Source organism: Sorex araneus, chromosome 6, assembly GCF_027595985.1.
Source record: "Sorex araneus isolate mSorAra2 chromosome 6, mSorAra2.pri, whole genome shotgun sequence".
NCBI classification, from domain to species: domain Eukaryota; kingdom Metazoa; phylum Chordata; class Mammalia; order Eulipotyphla; family Soricidae; genus Sorex; species Sorex araneus.
The window spans coordinates 8050129-8066760 of record NC_073307.1 but is presented as its reverse complement, the minus strand read 5'-3'; the positions used below and the strand labels follow the sequence as shown (position 1 = coordinate 8066760).

At 49.9% G+C, this 16632-nt stretch overlaps 1 protein-coding gene across 2 annotated transcripts in view; it reads right to left on the bottom strand.

Annotated features, from left to right (window-relative positions):
* ANK2 (ankyrin 2) overlaps positions 1–16632 on the bottom strand; it is a 580173-nt gene that overhangs the window by 498973 nt on the left and 64568 nt on the right. The window contains exon 1 of one of the 2 annotated variants that reach the window (XM_055143285.1): positions 8047–8187. The exons of the other annotated variant lie outside the window; for it this stretch is intronic. The gene's annotated coding sequence lies outside the window, so the exon portion shown is untranslated. Of the gene's footprint in view, positions 1–8046; positions 8188–16632 lie in introns of those variants that run through there. 2 annotated transcript variants of the gene reach the window in all.

Sequence of the window (16632 nt, the reverse complement as noted above, 5' to 3'; positions counted from 1 at the left end):
TGAGCACCACCAGGAGTAACTCCTGAGCGTAGAGCCAGGAGTAACCTCTGAGCATCGCTGGGTGTAAGCCAAAAAGTAAAAAATAAAAATAAAACACTAGCATGAAAGATTTGCAAAATTGACTATAATGCAGAAGTCACAGAGACAACTGAGGGTGGAAGGTGCTTGCCCTGCACGCAGTCGGCCCTATTTCAATCCCCCATACTAACCCCCATAGGGCCCCCTGAATGCTGCCAGGAGTGACCCCTGGGCAGAACCCAGAGCTAGCCCCCTGCACTGTTGGGTGGGGCCAAAATGGGAAAAAAAATCAATAAACAAGGCAAAAGTAGTTCAATTTGAACTGCTTAGATTCTTGTTTTCTGAGTTTGGGTTTGTTTTCCATAATGCGTTGTCTTCAAAAGCCAAAAGAATCCCTCTTTGAAGTTGCAGCCACTAAGCTTATCCCTTTAGACTGCGGAATGGCAAGACAGGAATTGGGGTAGGTGACAGGGGCAGGTGGTCCCAAGCAGTGCTCAGAGGCCTCAAAGGTACCAGGGGCCACTCCTGGCCATCCCTGGGTCAACCAGACTGACAGAAAGCCAAGTGACAGGTCACTGGTGTGACTGCCGGACCAGCCCAGGGGGTCAGAGGGAGCACAGGTGCCAGGGAAGACACGGGGCCTTGTGTCCTCGTACCTGAGCCATCTCCGTGCCTTGGATGGTAGTTTTGTGATCCCACAGCATCCTAGACTAGCTATGGTACCCAGCCGTGGGAAGACAAGGACAAATACAGCCCTGTTCTCCAGGAGCATAAAGGAGACTAAGTCCACAGCACCCATGTTCCGAGTGAAGGGCATGAATTGTGCAAAAGGGAAAAACAGACAAATCGCATATTGTTTTATTTTCTCTTGGTGTGGGCCACACCCAGCGGTGCTCAGAGCTTATGCCTGGTTCTGTGTTCAGGGATCCCTCAGAAAGGCTGGCTCTAGGGACCAGCTGGGGTGCCAGGGATTGAGCTCAATCGGCAACACGCAAAGCAAGTGCCCTAACCCCAGTACTATCTCTCCAGCACACAGACAGATATGATCATGTGTTTTCTCAAACATTAGCAGCCATGTGTAGTGAAATATTTTTTATTAGTACATTAAGATGTACTGACTCTCTTCAGGAAGTCCTTATGTTTATAAAAACTACCTTGTTTAGGATAAACTTGAAACTATAATTTTTCTCAATAAGACCGTCGGGGGCCAGAGAAATTACACAGTGGGTAGGGTGCTTGTCTTACACGTGACTAATCCGGGTTCAATCTCCAAAATCCAATATGGTCCCCCGAGTAGCACGAAGATTGATTTCTGAGTACAGAGCTAGGAGTAACCCCTAAGCAATGATAGATATAGCCCCCCCAACCCCCATCTCCCCCCAAAACAATAAGACACTCTGGTGTGAGATTGCATCCATTGTATTTTCACCGGAAGCTTACTCTGAGCATCTACTGCAGATCCTTCCAGTAGAGCTCGCAAGCAGGGGACCTGAGCATTTCTTGCACATGTCCCATATTTTTCAATCACATCACACCCTAATTTATCAGCACAGTTAAATCTCATTCCAAATAAAGATATCTCAACTAACTACAAATCAACACCCTCCTACCAATGATATGCTGTACATAGATGAAGTCTTCCTTACAAACTTCATGTCTGAAGGCGTGAACCTAACAATAAGCACGAAGTGCGAAGATGCAGCTATAGTCATACAAAGACCTGGGTGGGGGCTGGAGCAATAGCACAGCGGGTAGGGTGTTTGCCTTGCACGCGGCCGACCCGGGTTCGATTCCCAGCATCCCATATGGTCCCCTGTGCACCGCCAGGAGTAATTCCTAAGTGCAGAGCCAGGAGTAACCCCTGTGCATCGCCAGCTGTGACCCCAAAAAAGCAAAAAAAAAAAAAAAAAAAGACCTGGGTGCATGGGGCTGGAGTGATAGCACAGTGTTAGGGTGTTTGCCTTGCACAAGGCTGGCCCGGGATGGAATCCTGGCATCCTGTATGGTCCCCCAAGCACTGCCAGCAGAAATTCCTGAGTGAAGAGCCGGAAGTATGCTCTGAGCATCGCTGGGTGTGGCCCAAAAACAGGAAAAGGGAAAAGTAAGGAGAGGCCTGAGTGCAATCTCAGTTGCAGTTGGTGCTTCCCTTCTGGTCCGTCTCCATCTGTGGAATGTGCCGGAGTACCTGAGGGGTTACTCTGGCACCTGGCATATAGTAAGTGCTCAGCAAATCGGGGCTGCTGTTAGTATTATCACTGCCAACACTTTGTCAACTCAACCTGGTATTGTTTCGTTGCTTATTGGAGCCACGCCCTGTGGTGCTCAGGGGACTGTGTGGTTCTAGGATCAAACTATCTGGCTTTGCATTCCGCCAATGCTGGTCTGAATCCCCGTTACCACATACAGTTCCCTGAGCACCTTCAGAAGTGACTTCTGAGCACAGAGCCAGGAAGAACCCTTGAGTACCACTGGGTGTGGCCCACAAGAGTTGTTAACAAAAAAAAAGCCCTGGGGCTGGAGCAATAGCACAGCGGATAGGGCGTTTGCCTTGCAAGCGGCCGACCCGGGTTCTAATCCCAGCATCCCATATGGTCCCCTGAGCACCGCCAGGGGTAATTCCTGAGTGAAGAGCCAGGAGTAACCCCTGTGCATCACCGGGTGTGACCCAAAAAAAAAAAAGAAAGAAAAGAAAAGCCCTCAATACGCAGTCCTGAAGGAAAAGGAAGGATCTTTCTCAACAACTGAGGACAGAGGATGGTCCGTTCTTTGAGCAACATTCACAAAACTTCTTTTCAACCAAATCCTCACAAAATCTGAGTGGAAACAGGGTTTTCAACTGTGACGTAGGATTGTTTTCATGACCTCTTTTCCAAGCTCAAGACAAAGAACAAAAAAAGATGCTATGGACCAACCAAAAACCTGAGTCCGGAAGAAGATAAAGAAATCCCGGTTCCTCAGGGTCACACCCCAGCCACCGTGTTCAGACAAGTTGGGTATAAATTAGGTCTAAGCAATTGTTTGTTTGTTTTTTTCTTTCTTTTTCTTTTTTTTAATTTTTTTGGAGGGGAAGGGGGCCACACCGATGGTGCTCAGGGCTTACTCCTGGCCCTGCACTCAGGGGTCCCTCCTGGCAACGCTTGGGGAATGAAATGGGGTGCCAGGGACAGAACCCAGTGCAAGGCAAGCAAACCTCTGCCCACTGTTTCATCACTCCAGTCCTAGGCAATTATTCCTAAATTAAAAAGAAAACAAAAAAATCAGCCTTAATCAAAACAGGCAGCAGTGCAGGAGTTTAAGTCTATGATGTTAAAAAAAAAAATCAATCGCTAACTTCCACTGTCCCCACTGAAATCTCAGGTTTCACACGACACTCACTCGGTCACCGGCCGCCCCTGGCTCACGGGGGCTGGTGGAGACAATGGCCGATCCATAACTTTGGTCCACTTTAGACATCTAGATGGATGGGCTAAGAGCCCAGTGTGTTCTAATAACCCTGAAAAGCTTTTGGCTCTGGCTGTGAACACATTAGCATTAACTTAAATCTGTTGCTTTGTTTACGGCAAGAGAGACCGGCTTCTGCTTTTCTGCCTAAAAGGAACGGGCTGACGGCGGCCAGCTAAGCAGGCGTTCAGGGGTGAGGGTGACACTGAGTCCTGTGGGCTAATCACTGTACTTGCAGTCGCTGAGCATCTCTGCTGCCGTTCCCCTCAGCTCATCGTTTTACATGTATCTATATGATATTTTCTCTCTTCTCCTCACTTGGAGACACTGACATAAAATGTCTCATTTCCCGCACCCGCTCCCCCCGCCCACCCGTCTCTAACCTGAAGCGTGAAATAGGAATGAGTGAGAGTTGCCGGAAGATGTCACCATTTAGAAATGTCACACATGCACATTTGTTTCTGGGCTCGAGGGTGCAAGCCCTGCAGAACAGTGCTCCGATTATTCTTGCTGAAGCCGCTCAGAGCTACCAGCACCCATGGCCCCCCATACAGGCACTGCAGTTGAATGTCGAGATCGGAGAGACGCCCTCCCTAGGCCCCGAAGAAACTGGTGATGTCACACAAAGAGGCGACGCAAAGAGCTTCTTCCTCGCGGAAGCAGAGGTGCTCCCCCCCCCCCGACATGTGATTCGACGGTGCCCGACCCAGTGATGAGTTCATTGCTTTGACAAACAGTAGCGACGCAGAAGAATTAGAGGTGCCCATTTATCCCTATTTCTATTGACTCTCAACAAATAGATTGGAACCCGCCCTGCCAAAATCGGATTGAATAATTAGCAGATGGGCATAGAAATGCCACGATGGAGAAGCAGGCCATTGTGCTACCATTTAAATCTCATTACGCCGATAAGCCGGCCTGGGAATACTCTGTAGACGCTATCGCTCATTCAATCAACAAGTATTCTTTGGAAATCTTTCAAGGCTCAGTGTGAAAATAAAGAAGGGTAGGGGCAGAGAGGGGTGAAGGCTCCTGTCAGCCTGCAGCTGACCTCAGTCTGATCCCTCACGCCACATGGTCCCCTGGGCACCACACTCGGGGTGGGGCAGAGAGGAGGGAACAACCCCCCAAGCACAGAACTAGAGTAGCCCTGAAACACCACTGGATGTGGCCCCAAAACTAGCTGAATAAGGAAAAATCACATCCGTCTGGACCAGGGATGTGGCTCAGTAGCAGAGCATGTGTGAGGCTCTGGGTGCGACCCCACCACTGCATAGAGATGCTTCCAAGGGTCCCCATGAGTAGGTCTGCATGGAGAACATGAGCACAGTCGGGGGATGGCTCAGAGGAGTAAAGCACAACTTCGCATGTGGGAGCCCCAGGTCAGAGCCCCAGCATTGTACGGACCCCTGAGCACAGAGCCAGGAGGAGGTCCAGAGCACCACCAGGTGTGGCCCCCAAACCAAGCAAACACACACACACACACACACACACACACACACACACACACAATCATGACTCATAAAGCCACATAAATGGCCATAAATGACAAAAACGTCAAAATACTTCTGTGGTATTCAATGTGTTACAATGGAGCAGGGATTCCCGTATCAACTAGAATCATGCACATTCTCGGTGAGCCAAGATTGCAAAAATTAATGGAATCTCCTCCAGCCCCTTTTACTCCCCTTAAAAAAAGATAATTTAATTTTCCTTTTGGGGGTTATGGTATGTGAGAGGCATGGTTGGGCCACACTCAGGAGTGCTCAGGGTTACCCCTGGCAGTGCTCAGGGGTCCACTTGCCAGGGGCCGTATTGTCTCTTGAGCCTCTAAGATGTCCATTTTCTTCTTCTTTTTTTAATTTTTTGCTTTTTGGGTCACACCCAGTGATGCTCAGGGGTTCCTCCTGGCTCTGCACTCAGGAATTACTCCTGGCGGTGCTCGGGGGACCATATGCGATACTGGGAATCGAACCCGGGTCGGCCACATGCAAGACAAATGTCCTACCCGCTGTACTATCGCTCTGGCCCCTATATTCATTTTCTTTCTTTTTTTTTCTTTTTTTTTTTTTTTGCTTTTTGAGTCACACCCGGCGATGCACAGGGGTCACTCGTGGCTCTGCACTCAGGAACTACTCCTGGCGGTGCTCTGGGGACCATATGGGATGCTGAGAATCGAACCTGGGTTGGCCGTGTGCAAGGCAAACGCCCAACCCGCTGTTGCTATCATTCCAGCTCCCATTTTCATTTTCAAAGGGGAAAAAAAACCCAACTCCAAGCGGACACCATTCCCCTGAGAAGCAGGGGTTTGTGGGGCAAGCAGGGCCCCTCAGCTTCAGCACCCCCCCGCCCCGAACCAAAGTGCTCCGGAATGTACAAGCGTCAGAGAGGCACTGTCTAAGGCTTGTGGCCAAAAAGCCGGGTGTGGTCATGGGTGCTGGGGACAGAGGGGGCCTGGTCGGCCACACAAACCTCCTGCAGGGGCAGGTGGGTCGAGACCTTCCCCCTCCGAGACTGAGCCACTGTGCGGGGCTCCCCTCCGGGGGTCTGGGCGCGGCTGCTCCTCACCTCCTTGCCCACCCCACGATGGGTGGGGCTCCCTGGAATTAAAGGGCCCGTGCACAACCCGTGCCCAGCCGCACTGGGTGGGGCAGGCTCTCGCCCGCCGTGGGCAGTCGCTATGCGGCTTGAGTCCCCCCTGGCCATGGGCATCACAAAATGAAAAGCAAGAGCCCTGGTCTGGGTAGATCCTTGGCCACGGCGCCATCCTCCAGCCCCCCGGAAGGTTTTCTCCATGCCTCCGTGTCTTCCGAATCAGTCTCTGCTCCCTGAGCCAGAGGAAGCATCCAGGAAGGCGCGGGAGGGGCAGGGGGTCGCCCTCACGACACACCGCAGCTCTCCACCACAACCACAAGCCCGATGTTGGGCTTAGTGCTTTTTTTTTTTTAGTTTATATTGAAAGACATTCAGAGAAATATGACTGGGGAGAGAGAGATAGAGAGACAGAGAGAGAGAAAGAGGGAGACAGAGAGAGAAGGGGGGGAGAGAGATGTGTTCAAGAGCAAATATGGACTTCTCAGAGTTGGGGAGGGAAGCAGAGAATTGTGTGTAACCTTCTGGGAGAAGGTTGGTTTCTGCAAATTGGCTTAGCCTGGAGTTCTGTGCAGAAACAGAAGTGCCTCTGGGTGTTTTCGCAGGGGCAGCCTTGCACTCACAGTGTTCCTTTCCTTCCCTTCCTTTCAGTTTTTGGGCCACACCCAGGGATGCTTAGGTCTTACTCCTGGCTCTGAGCTCAGGGATCACTCCTGGTGGCGTTCAAGGGACCGTGCCAAGGATCGAACCCGGCCGCCTGCATGGAAGACAAGTGCCCTCCCTACCCGCTGGACTATCTCTCAGGCCACTTACCGTCTTCTGAGGGGCTCGGGGGAAAATCATCTCCCCTCGCCACTCCCCTCCAGAACCCCTTCCAACCACACCTGTGTGCCAGCTCTCAGAGAAACGGTGCGCTATGGACCGAGAAGGATGGCGGGTCTCCCCCTACACAGGAGCCAACCCCACCTAAGCACACGCAGCCGACCACACCTCAGCGCAGAGGTGAGGGGCCTCCCGTGCACGCAAGCGGCAATGTGACACTGGGTAGCAGCAAAAAATAAAAAATAAAAGAAAGCCCCACCCAAAATCAGTGCTTGGAGACTTCCCCCTCCTACAAATCATACACTTATATTGAAAAGAGACAAAGAGGGCCGAGGCGATATTGTTCCTTTGTGGGGTGAGGGGATTGGGCCACACCCAGTGATGCTCAGGGATCAGTACTGGGGTGAGGGGTGGAGTGGGGGGGGACTATATGCAGGGGATTGGAACTGGGGGTCAACGGCGTTTGCAAGTCAAGTGCTTTCAGCCTTGAACTCTCTATACGGCAAAGCACATGCTTTGATTGAGCTTTTCAAGCAAAAAAGAAAAAAAAAAAAGCATTTGCAGGCAGAGCAAAGGGAGCGGCGAGCATACAGTCATTCTTCCACTGCCAGCACCTGCTCCGGTGGCTGATCCCAATCTGGCCCTGCAGGCTGTACGAAGGGCATTGCAATGCGCCAGAACCACCCAGCCTGTGCCCGCCGGCCGCCCGGGTTCCCCCTGCTGCTGGCTCTCCCGCTCACCCTGAAAATGCGGGCAGGGGGTGAAAGGCTAGGGGGGGGGGCGGCAAGCCACTGAATCTTCCTCCCGCACAGACAGGGCGAGTGTCTGGGCAGACGCGGGCTAGGAAGCAGCTGCCCTCCTTCCCCTCTCCCTGCTCTGCCCAAGTCCACCCCGGGGTGTGGACTTGGGAAATGCAGGGGCTTGACCCAGCGCTCACGACCCTGCTGGACCGTCCTTCCCGCAACACACAGGCACACGCTGCAGCAGAAGCCCCCCCAGACGCGGGGCGTGGGTCGGGGGAGGCATTTGCACAGGGGGAAGGTCAGCGCCAGCCCGGCTGCCCCGCCCAGACGCCGGGGAGTGTCCTGCCCAGGCCTCCCGGACACCCCGGCTGCCCCCTAACCCAGCACCCACTCCCCGCTCCCCAAATAAAGACCCTCTGGGCGCACTTACTGGGCGCAGCTCCCCGGGCAGGGCGCGCGCGGGTCCCCGGCCTCCCCGCCGGCTGGTGTCTCAGGCAGCGGCGGAGAAGACTTTCCCATCACAGGCTCAGACTGAAATCCATGTGCTTCCCGCGGGCCAGTCGCCGCTGCCCACACAGCACCACATGATCGCCTGTGACATCAGCCCCGCCAGACGCCCGCCCGGCCCGCCGGCGCGCAGCCCCCCGCCGCCGCTCCCTGCATACTCCGGGCGCTCCCGCGGCGCGTGGACGCAGGTGGTACCCGGGCAGGAACTGTTGTTTTCTCGCGCTCTCACACACACACACGTACACACAGACTAGGAGCTGGGTCCTTCTGCTTCCAACAGAAGCGGGGAACACGCCATGAAACACACTGGGATTTCTGATGGCAGCCAGGGCTTAATCAGACGGGAGGGAAGTAACTGCACTTCCCACCGGGATGTCAGGGTGCGAGAGAACCATCTGGGCTCAACACCCGGGGTGGTGCGGTTTCTCCTAGAGAACACCACGACCCCAGTTTTTGCACCTGGACATCAGCTTTTTTTATTGGGGGGGGGTTCGTTTGGGGGCCACACCCAGCCGTGCTCAGGACGGACTTCTGGCTCTGCGCTCTGGGATCACTCCTGGCACGGCTCAGGGGACCACATGTGGTGTTTGGGATCAAACCTGGGTTGGCCCCGTGCAAGGCAAGTGTCAACCCTCTGCACTATCTATCTCTCCAGCAACATGAAATCACCTTTTCTGTTTGTTTGTTTGGGGGTCACACCCGGTGATACTCAGAGGTTACTCCTGGCTTTGCACTCAGGAATTACTGGGGTACTCAGAGGATGTGAGGGTTTGAACCCTGGTCTGCCAGCCACATGCAGGGCAAACGCCCTACCCCCTGTGCTGCTGCTCAGGCCCCCTGAAATCAAGCTTAACATGAACCTCCTCCACCGTTGTTCCACCTCATTATAGCCGTCACCATCACCTCTCAAACCCTTCAAAACTGATGTACAGTCCTTTCAGAAATGGCTGTGTGCTCTGGTAACAGGTTTAAAATTGCGCTCCTTGGGAGAGAGAAAGAAGGAAAGTGCCTGCCACAGAGACAGGCTGGGTAGTTGGGGAGAGGTTGGGGGGAGCCGGAGGGAAACTGGGGATGTTGATGGAGGGAAGTGTACACTGGAACACTGTATGACTGAAACCTGATCATGAACAGCCTTGTAGCTGTATATCACGGTGAGTCAATCACTGTAGCACTGTCATCCCGTTGCTCATCGATTTGCTCAAGCAGGCACCAATAACATCTCCTTGTGAGACTTGTTACTGTTTTTGGCATATCAAATATGTCACGGGTAGCTTGCCAGGCTCTGCCATGTGAGAGGGATACTCTCGGTAGCTTGCCAGGCTCTCCAAGAGGGGCAGAGGAATCGAACCCAGGTCAGCCGCATGCAAAGCAAACGCCCTACCTGCTGTGCTATTGCTCCAGCCCAGTGAGTCAATAAAAATAATAAAAATAAATAATTTTTAATTTTAAGAAGTAATCTTAGACTGAGTTCTTTTTTTCTTTTTTCTTTCTTCTCTTTTTGGGAAATTAACACATTCCTGTAATTAATTTCTTTCATTAGGATCACTATATCACTATATCCTGTCATCCCGTTGTTCATCGATTTACTGGAGTGGGCACCAGTAATGTCTCCATTCATCCCAGCCCTGAGATTTTGGCAGCCTCTCCTTATTCGTCTTTCCCAACGCTGCCATATTGGAGGCTCTTTCAGGGTCAGAGGAATGAGACCCATTATTGTTACTGTTTTTGGCATATCGATTGTTTCTTTTTTTTTTCTCTTTTTGGGTACACCCAGAGATGCTCAGGGGTTACTCCTGGCTTTGCACTCAGGAATTACTCCTGGCGGTGCTTGGGGGACCATATGGGATGCTGGGGATCGAACCTGGGTCGGCCGCGTGCAAGGCCAACGCCCTACCCGCTGTGCTATCACTCCGGCCTCTGTTTTTGGCATATCGAATACACCACAGGCAGCTTGCCAGGCTCTGCCATTCAGGCGGGATAGTCTCAGTAGCTTGCTGGGCTCTTTGAGATATATATATGTATATATATATACACATACATATACATATATATACATAAATATGTATGTATGTATCTATCTATCTATATTTCCCTCTATGATTCGTTGCCTACTGTCTGAACCCCATCAAATATGTTGTGGTAATTATGTAAAATAGGTAGGTACTGTTTTATGATGTGTCGAGTGGTCAATCCGGGGCTGGAGTGATAACACAGCAAGTAGGGTATTTGCCTTGCATGCTGCTGACCCGAGTTCGATTTCCGGCATTCCATATGGTCCCTGAGCACCACCAGGAGTAATTCCTGAGTACATGGTGATTCATTACATAAAAAATAATAAAATTTAAAAATTAAAAAGATTTACTTATATGTCCTCCTCCTAATATAACCAGAAAAATACTTCAAACACATCAAGCAACTGAAATTGTAATTTTCAAGAATGAGAAAACTTAAATTCTTGGTCTGCTTTCCTGAAATGATCTGTGAACTTCTAAGGCCATTTTGCCAAGATCAGTTTACACAAGAACTGCATCTTTAGAGAGAAAATATTCTAATTATTCTACAACGGTATGTATTCTAACTACACGTAAGTAGAGTCTTTGAGAGTTTCTCAGTATTCTGCATACATGCTCTTAGGATGCTAGGGTCCTTTTTTTTGCTTTTTGGATCACACTGAGCAATGCACAGGGGTTACTCCTGCCTCTGCACTCAGGAATTACTCCAGAAGGTGCTCAGGGGACCATATGTGATGCTGGAAATCGAACCTGGGTCGGCCGCGTGCAAGGCAAACGCCCTACCCGCTGTGCTATTGCTCCAGCCCCAAGAATGCTAGGGTATTTAGAGAGGGCTTTTTAAACATCTCCACTTGGAGCCCCCTTTTTCCTGAGAAAGGCTGCACAGGCAAGTCCTGCCAGAAACAGCTCAGGTTCATGATGTGGTTAATTTTAGATTAATTGTTGATCATAGCACATTCAGAAACCTTCAACTATTGTCACCATACTCAATTCTGCTATCCCCTATGGGGTCATAAACCACAATTTAAGAATTTAAAATGAAAAGAATTTAAATGTATATTGTGGTTCATTAGGATCAGTGATTAGAATCAAAGGATGTGGTCTTTCAAAATAAAGGTTTAGGGGCCAGTTTTGATGCCACTCAGTTTAGGTGCCATTCCACAGTGGTACATGCTTTGCAAGTGGGAGCTTTGGGTTCATTCCCCAGCGTGGGCAATGGCTCCCTGAGAACCACCAGGAGTGACCTTCAAACACTTGCAGGTAAACCAAAATTAAAAATATATAAAATAGGCAAACTCAAGTACTTATAGCCCAAGAAAGGTTGCAGTTTTGGTTTTGTATTTTCTTTTTCAGAAGCCAAAATTCCTGGCCTGCAGACACAAGGAAACAATACAAGTTTTGCTGCTTCAATGTTCTTTCTGTCACTTTTTTTAATGACGTCACTGTATTACATCCTTTAGAGGTACAATGATCAATAAAAGGAGACATCAGGATGCTCTGCCTTTTGTTACTGGATCTGAGCGAGTCCTGTGAACCTCCATGAAATATAATATATATATATATAATAAAATAGAGGCTTAATCTGGCTTGCCCTCCTGGGCACCCAAGCCTTTACTTGAAAATTTATATTGCTAAATGTATATATTTTTATACACTTTGTAAAATTTCAAAGCATCACTGCTCTTCCATGGCTCTGCTACTTCTCCTCTGTGGGACTGGAGAGAAGCGATGTAATCATTTGAGGGCTGCCCTGTAAGACATGGCAAGTGATGCTCATGCTGCTTCTTCTCAGCCCACTGGGTGCAAAGGAATGAATGGAGAGTTACAGTGCCCCAAGAATGATACAGCTACTCTCCATCAGGAATTTGCTATCTGTCTGGGGAGTGAAAGGGCATATGCTTTTGTGGTAGACCAGTTGGCTTCAATTAATCCATCTCCATTGTGCTTCACCTCACTTTCTTTTAATTTTAATTTTCATAGAGTTGTTCACAGTAATGGATTACATTCAATATTTCAACACCAATCCCACCGCCTTTACTCCTTCCCACTACCATTATTTCCAATTTTTCCACCACCACTCAAGCCTGCTCAACAGGGAGATGCTAGGTGAGCCTGGCAAGCTCCCCATGGCGTATTCGATATGCCAAAAACAGTAACAATAAGTCTCACAATGGAGACATTACTGGTGCCCGCTCAAGCAAATCGATGAGCAACGGGATGACAGTGCTACAGTGCTAATCTGGTACAGAGTTGCCACCCAAACACGGCCTCTCACGACCACCTTTGCTACTAGAACAACGTTCTTTTTATTTGGGTTTGGTTTGGGGCCACACCCAGCAGTACTTGGGGGTTACTCCTGGCTCTGCACTCAGGCATCACTCCTGGTGGGGTCAGCAGACCATGTAGGGTGTCAGGGACTGAACTGGGGTCGGCCACGTGCATGGCAATTGCCCTACCTGCTGTACTAGTCCTCTGGCTCCTAGAGCAACCTTCTAAGCAGAAGTCACCTCTTGTTTAGAAGGAAACGCCTGCTTCTCCCTCCATCCTTGCAATTCAGGACTGGCCGGTGGCCTGGCTTCTCACACTACCAACCGGCGAATGGCACAGCAGTAGGAGAAGTGAACGCAGCGTGAGCACAGGAAGAAGGCGTGCTCTGTCAGCCTGCCCCGCGCTCTCTAGGTTGTTATGTGAGACAAATTCATTGGCTTAATTTGACTTAAATTAATTGGAGGGATCACACCTGGCTGTGCTCACAGCTTACTCCTGGCTCTGCGCTCAGGGGTGACTCCCGGCAGTGCTCAGGGGACCCTCTGTGGTGCCCGGGATCAAACCTGGGCCAGCCTCGTGCAAGGCAGGCACCTTACCCGCTGTGCTATTGCTCTGACCCAAAACGAAACATTTTAAGACTCTTTACTTGGTACTTTTTCATCATGGTATCTTGGAGTCCTCTCCCAGGGACAAAGGCAGGGGCTTGTGTGTCTCCCTCCAATGCCGCTCCACAGTGCTGGAGTCACAAGGAGAGCACGACTGCCACCAGGCCAGGTCCCCGAGAGCAGCTTTTAAAATTCTGCAACTTGGGGGGCTGGAGTGATAGTACATCATGGAGAGCATTTGCCTTGGACAAGGCCGAGCCGGGTATGACCCCCAGCATCCCATATGGTCCCCAAATACCTCCGGGAGTAATCCCTGAGCATCACCAGGTGTGACCCAAAATAACCTAATAAGTAATTTCTAAATAAATAAATTTTTTAAATAAAAAAATAAAATTCTGCAACTTAATTCAGGTTAATTGACTAGCGAAAAGCTAAACGTCAAGTGGCACTGTCACCCATGCATATAGGATTTCAGTCTTGTTGATCTCTTGTCTTTCATCAACACTGAGACATTCTTTTATTGTTTTGGTTTTTTACTTTTTTGGGCCACATCCAGCGATGCTCAGGGGTTCCTCCTGGCTCTGCACTCAGGAATTACTCCTGGTGGTGCTTGGGGGACCATGCTTGGGGGATGCTGGGGATCGAACCTAGGTCGGCCGCACACAAAGCAAACAACCTCCGTGCTATACCTTCACTCTGTCCCTGAGACATTTAAAAATAATTAGATAAATAATGGCATGGGGGGAGCGTGGGGGGTGGCTGACACCCAGTGACACTCAGCCTGCCTCAGCAGACCTGTGATTCTGTGGACTCAATGTCCAGGGACCCCACGATGCCAGAAAGCACAGTAGGGCCGCTTCCAGCAGGTCCCCTCAAATTGATTCCCTTTGAGGACAATCTACTCCGGGCCAGAGTGATAGTTCAGTGGGGAGGGTGTTTGCCTTCCATGCAGCTGACCTAGGTTCCATCCCTGCATCCCGTATGGCCCTCTGAGAAGCACTGCCAAGGAGTAATTCCTGAGTGCAGAGCCAGGAGTAAACCCTGAGCATCACCAGGCGTGGCCCAAAAAGTAAAGGGGGAAAAAAAACCAACAATCAATCTTCTAATCTAACAAAAGAATGTTTTTTCACATCCCACTTTGCATGATTAGAAAGTTGAGCACGAGGGGCTGGAGAGATAGCACAGCGGGTAGGGCATTTGCCTTGCACACGGCTGACCCGGATTCGATTCCCAGCATCCCATATGGTCCCCTGAGCACCGCCAGGGGTGATTCCTGAGTGCAGAACCAGGAGTAACCCCTGTGCATCGCCGGGTGTGACCCAAAAAGCAAAAAAAAAAAAAAAAAAGAAAGGTGAACATGAGTCAAGACTGACTCTTCCTTGACATTCCATCTTTGGAGAATTGCTGGTTCACTTTTGTCTCCATTTGCATTGCTTTGGCACTTGAATCACAGCCAGAAGTGCAGATTCCCCCCGCTGTGTCTGGGGATCACTCCCCCAGTTCTCAGGAGAAAGAGTAGGGCCAGGGATCAAAAACACACACCCCAGGGCTGGGGAGAGAGTACAGAGATAGCACAGGCTGTACAGCACTTGCCTTGTATGCAGCAACCTGGGTTCCATCCCATATGGTCCCCCGAGCCCCGCCAGGAATGACTCTAGCATAGAACCAAGAGTAATCCATGAGCCCCGCCAGTGGTGGTCCAAAAAGGAAAAAAAGAAAAAAGAAAAACACACCCCCTATGTAGAAAGCCTGAGCTCAACCCATTGAGTTACTTCTGGGGCCAACACTGCCGTGCTTTTGTATTTTAAAAAGGATGGATGGGGAAGAGCAGAGAGGAGAGGAAGTTTTGGGTTTTGTTTTCATTTTATTTGTTAAGTTCCATAGGTTATATGTTTGTAGTGTTTTTGTTGATGTTGTTGTTGTTTTTAATTTTTGGGTTTTGGGTCACACCTGGCGGTGCACAAGGGTTACTCCTGGCTCTTCAGTCAGGAATCACCCCTGGCTCAGGGGACCATATGGGATGCTGGGAATCGAACTCAGTTCGGCCGAGTGCAAGGCAAACGCTCTACCCATTGTGCTATTGCTCCAGCCGCCCCATAGGTTATATGTTTAAATGTTTTATTGTCATCAGATCTGTAACTATTCCATTGTAGTTTGTGTCAGTAGAAGCTTTCCTACAGGGCTGGAAGAGAGCACAGTGGTTAGGGCATATGCACAGCATGCATCTGACCATGGTCAGGTTCCCAGCATCACACGGTCTGCCGAGCACTGCTGGGTAGAGTCCTGGAGGCCCCAGAGGATCACTGCAGTGGCCCTGATGGTCCCTGGCTCCTCAGGGCCTGAGCGGCACCACACTCTCGGGCCCTTGCGTTAAACTATGGTTTGCCAAGTATCACCACGAATGACCCCATGAACACTGCTTGGAAAGGCCCGAAATAAATAAATAAATAAAGCTTTCCTGCATTGGAGCAGGGTTGTGGTAACACACATGCCTACATGAGGCCCTGGACTCAACCCCAGTTCTGGACACTACAAAAGCAACCAGACCAAAAATCTTCCCTATATTTAAATACCTAAAAACCATTTCTTATTTAAAATAATAATAGGGCCGGAGTGATAGCACAGCGGGTAGGGCGTTTGCCTTGCACGCGGCCGACCCAGGTTCCATCCCCGGCATCCCATATGGTCCCCCAAGCACTGCCAGAAGTAATTCCTGAGTGCAGAGCCAGGAGTAACCCCTGAGCATCGCTGGGTGTGACCCAAAAAGCAAAAATAAATAAATAAATAAAATAAAAAATAATAAAATAATAATAATAATAATAATAATAATAACGGGTCTTTGGAAAAAAGGGCTCATTTCAGATTTGACACAGGAAATGCTCAGGGGAGATTCGACATCCTCTCACAAAGACAGCAAGGGAACTCTGACAAGACCACTGGCACCAGCGCGTCAGAGGTCAAGGGAATCAATTCAAGGAATTTCTAACTTCAGCAGAGCAATTATGATGAAGCATCTGACTCTCATCACGGATCTGCCAACAGACACTTTCCACTTGGCTCGTCAGTCTGGGCAGGGCCCTGCGGGTCATCTGGTAGACCTTGGGCTCAGTATCATAGGTTATTCGGAAGTTGGAGGCTGAAACATGGAGCTGCACTGACTGTTGGCATAGACATTGCCTGGGCTTGACCGGTAAAGAAGGGTTTTACTCATTACTCATCACTCATTATCTCTCTACATCTCTCCGCTTCATCCCATAAGCTCTCACCAATTCAACTACAAGTCCCCCGGCCCCAAGGGACCGGGACTGAGGCAGAAGTGGTAGAGCACATGCTTGCACCTGGGCGGTCCTAGATGGCCCCCAACACTTAATTGGGAAAATGGTTAATACCAATTCCTTACTCAAAATACTGATAGAGAATTAAGTATTCTTTTCCAGAGCAACCCCACTGCAGAGTAACAAAGCCCACTAATGAGCAGAAGCAATTCTTGACAGAATAATCTTAATTAATGAGCATTAATGTAAAGAAAGAACTGGTTCAGGCAAGGACTGACAAGTGGCATGAAAAGCACTGACAGCAAGATTGGAAAGGATTGGAGGGAAATCAATGGCCAGAGATAGTACA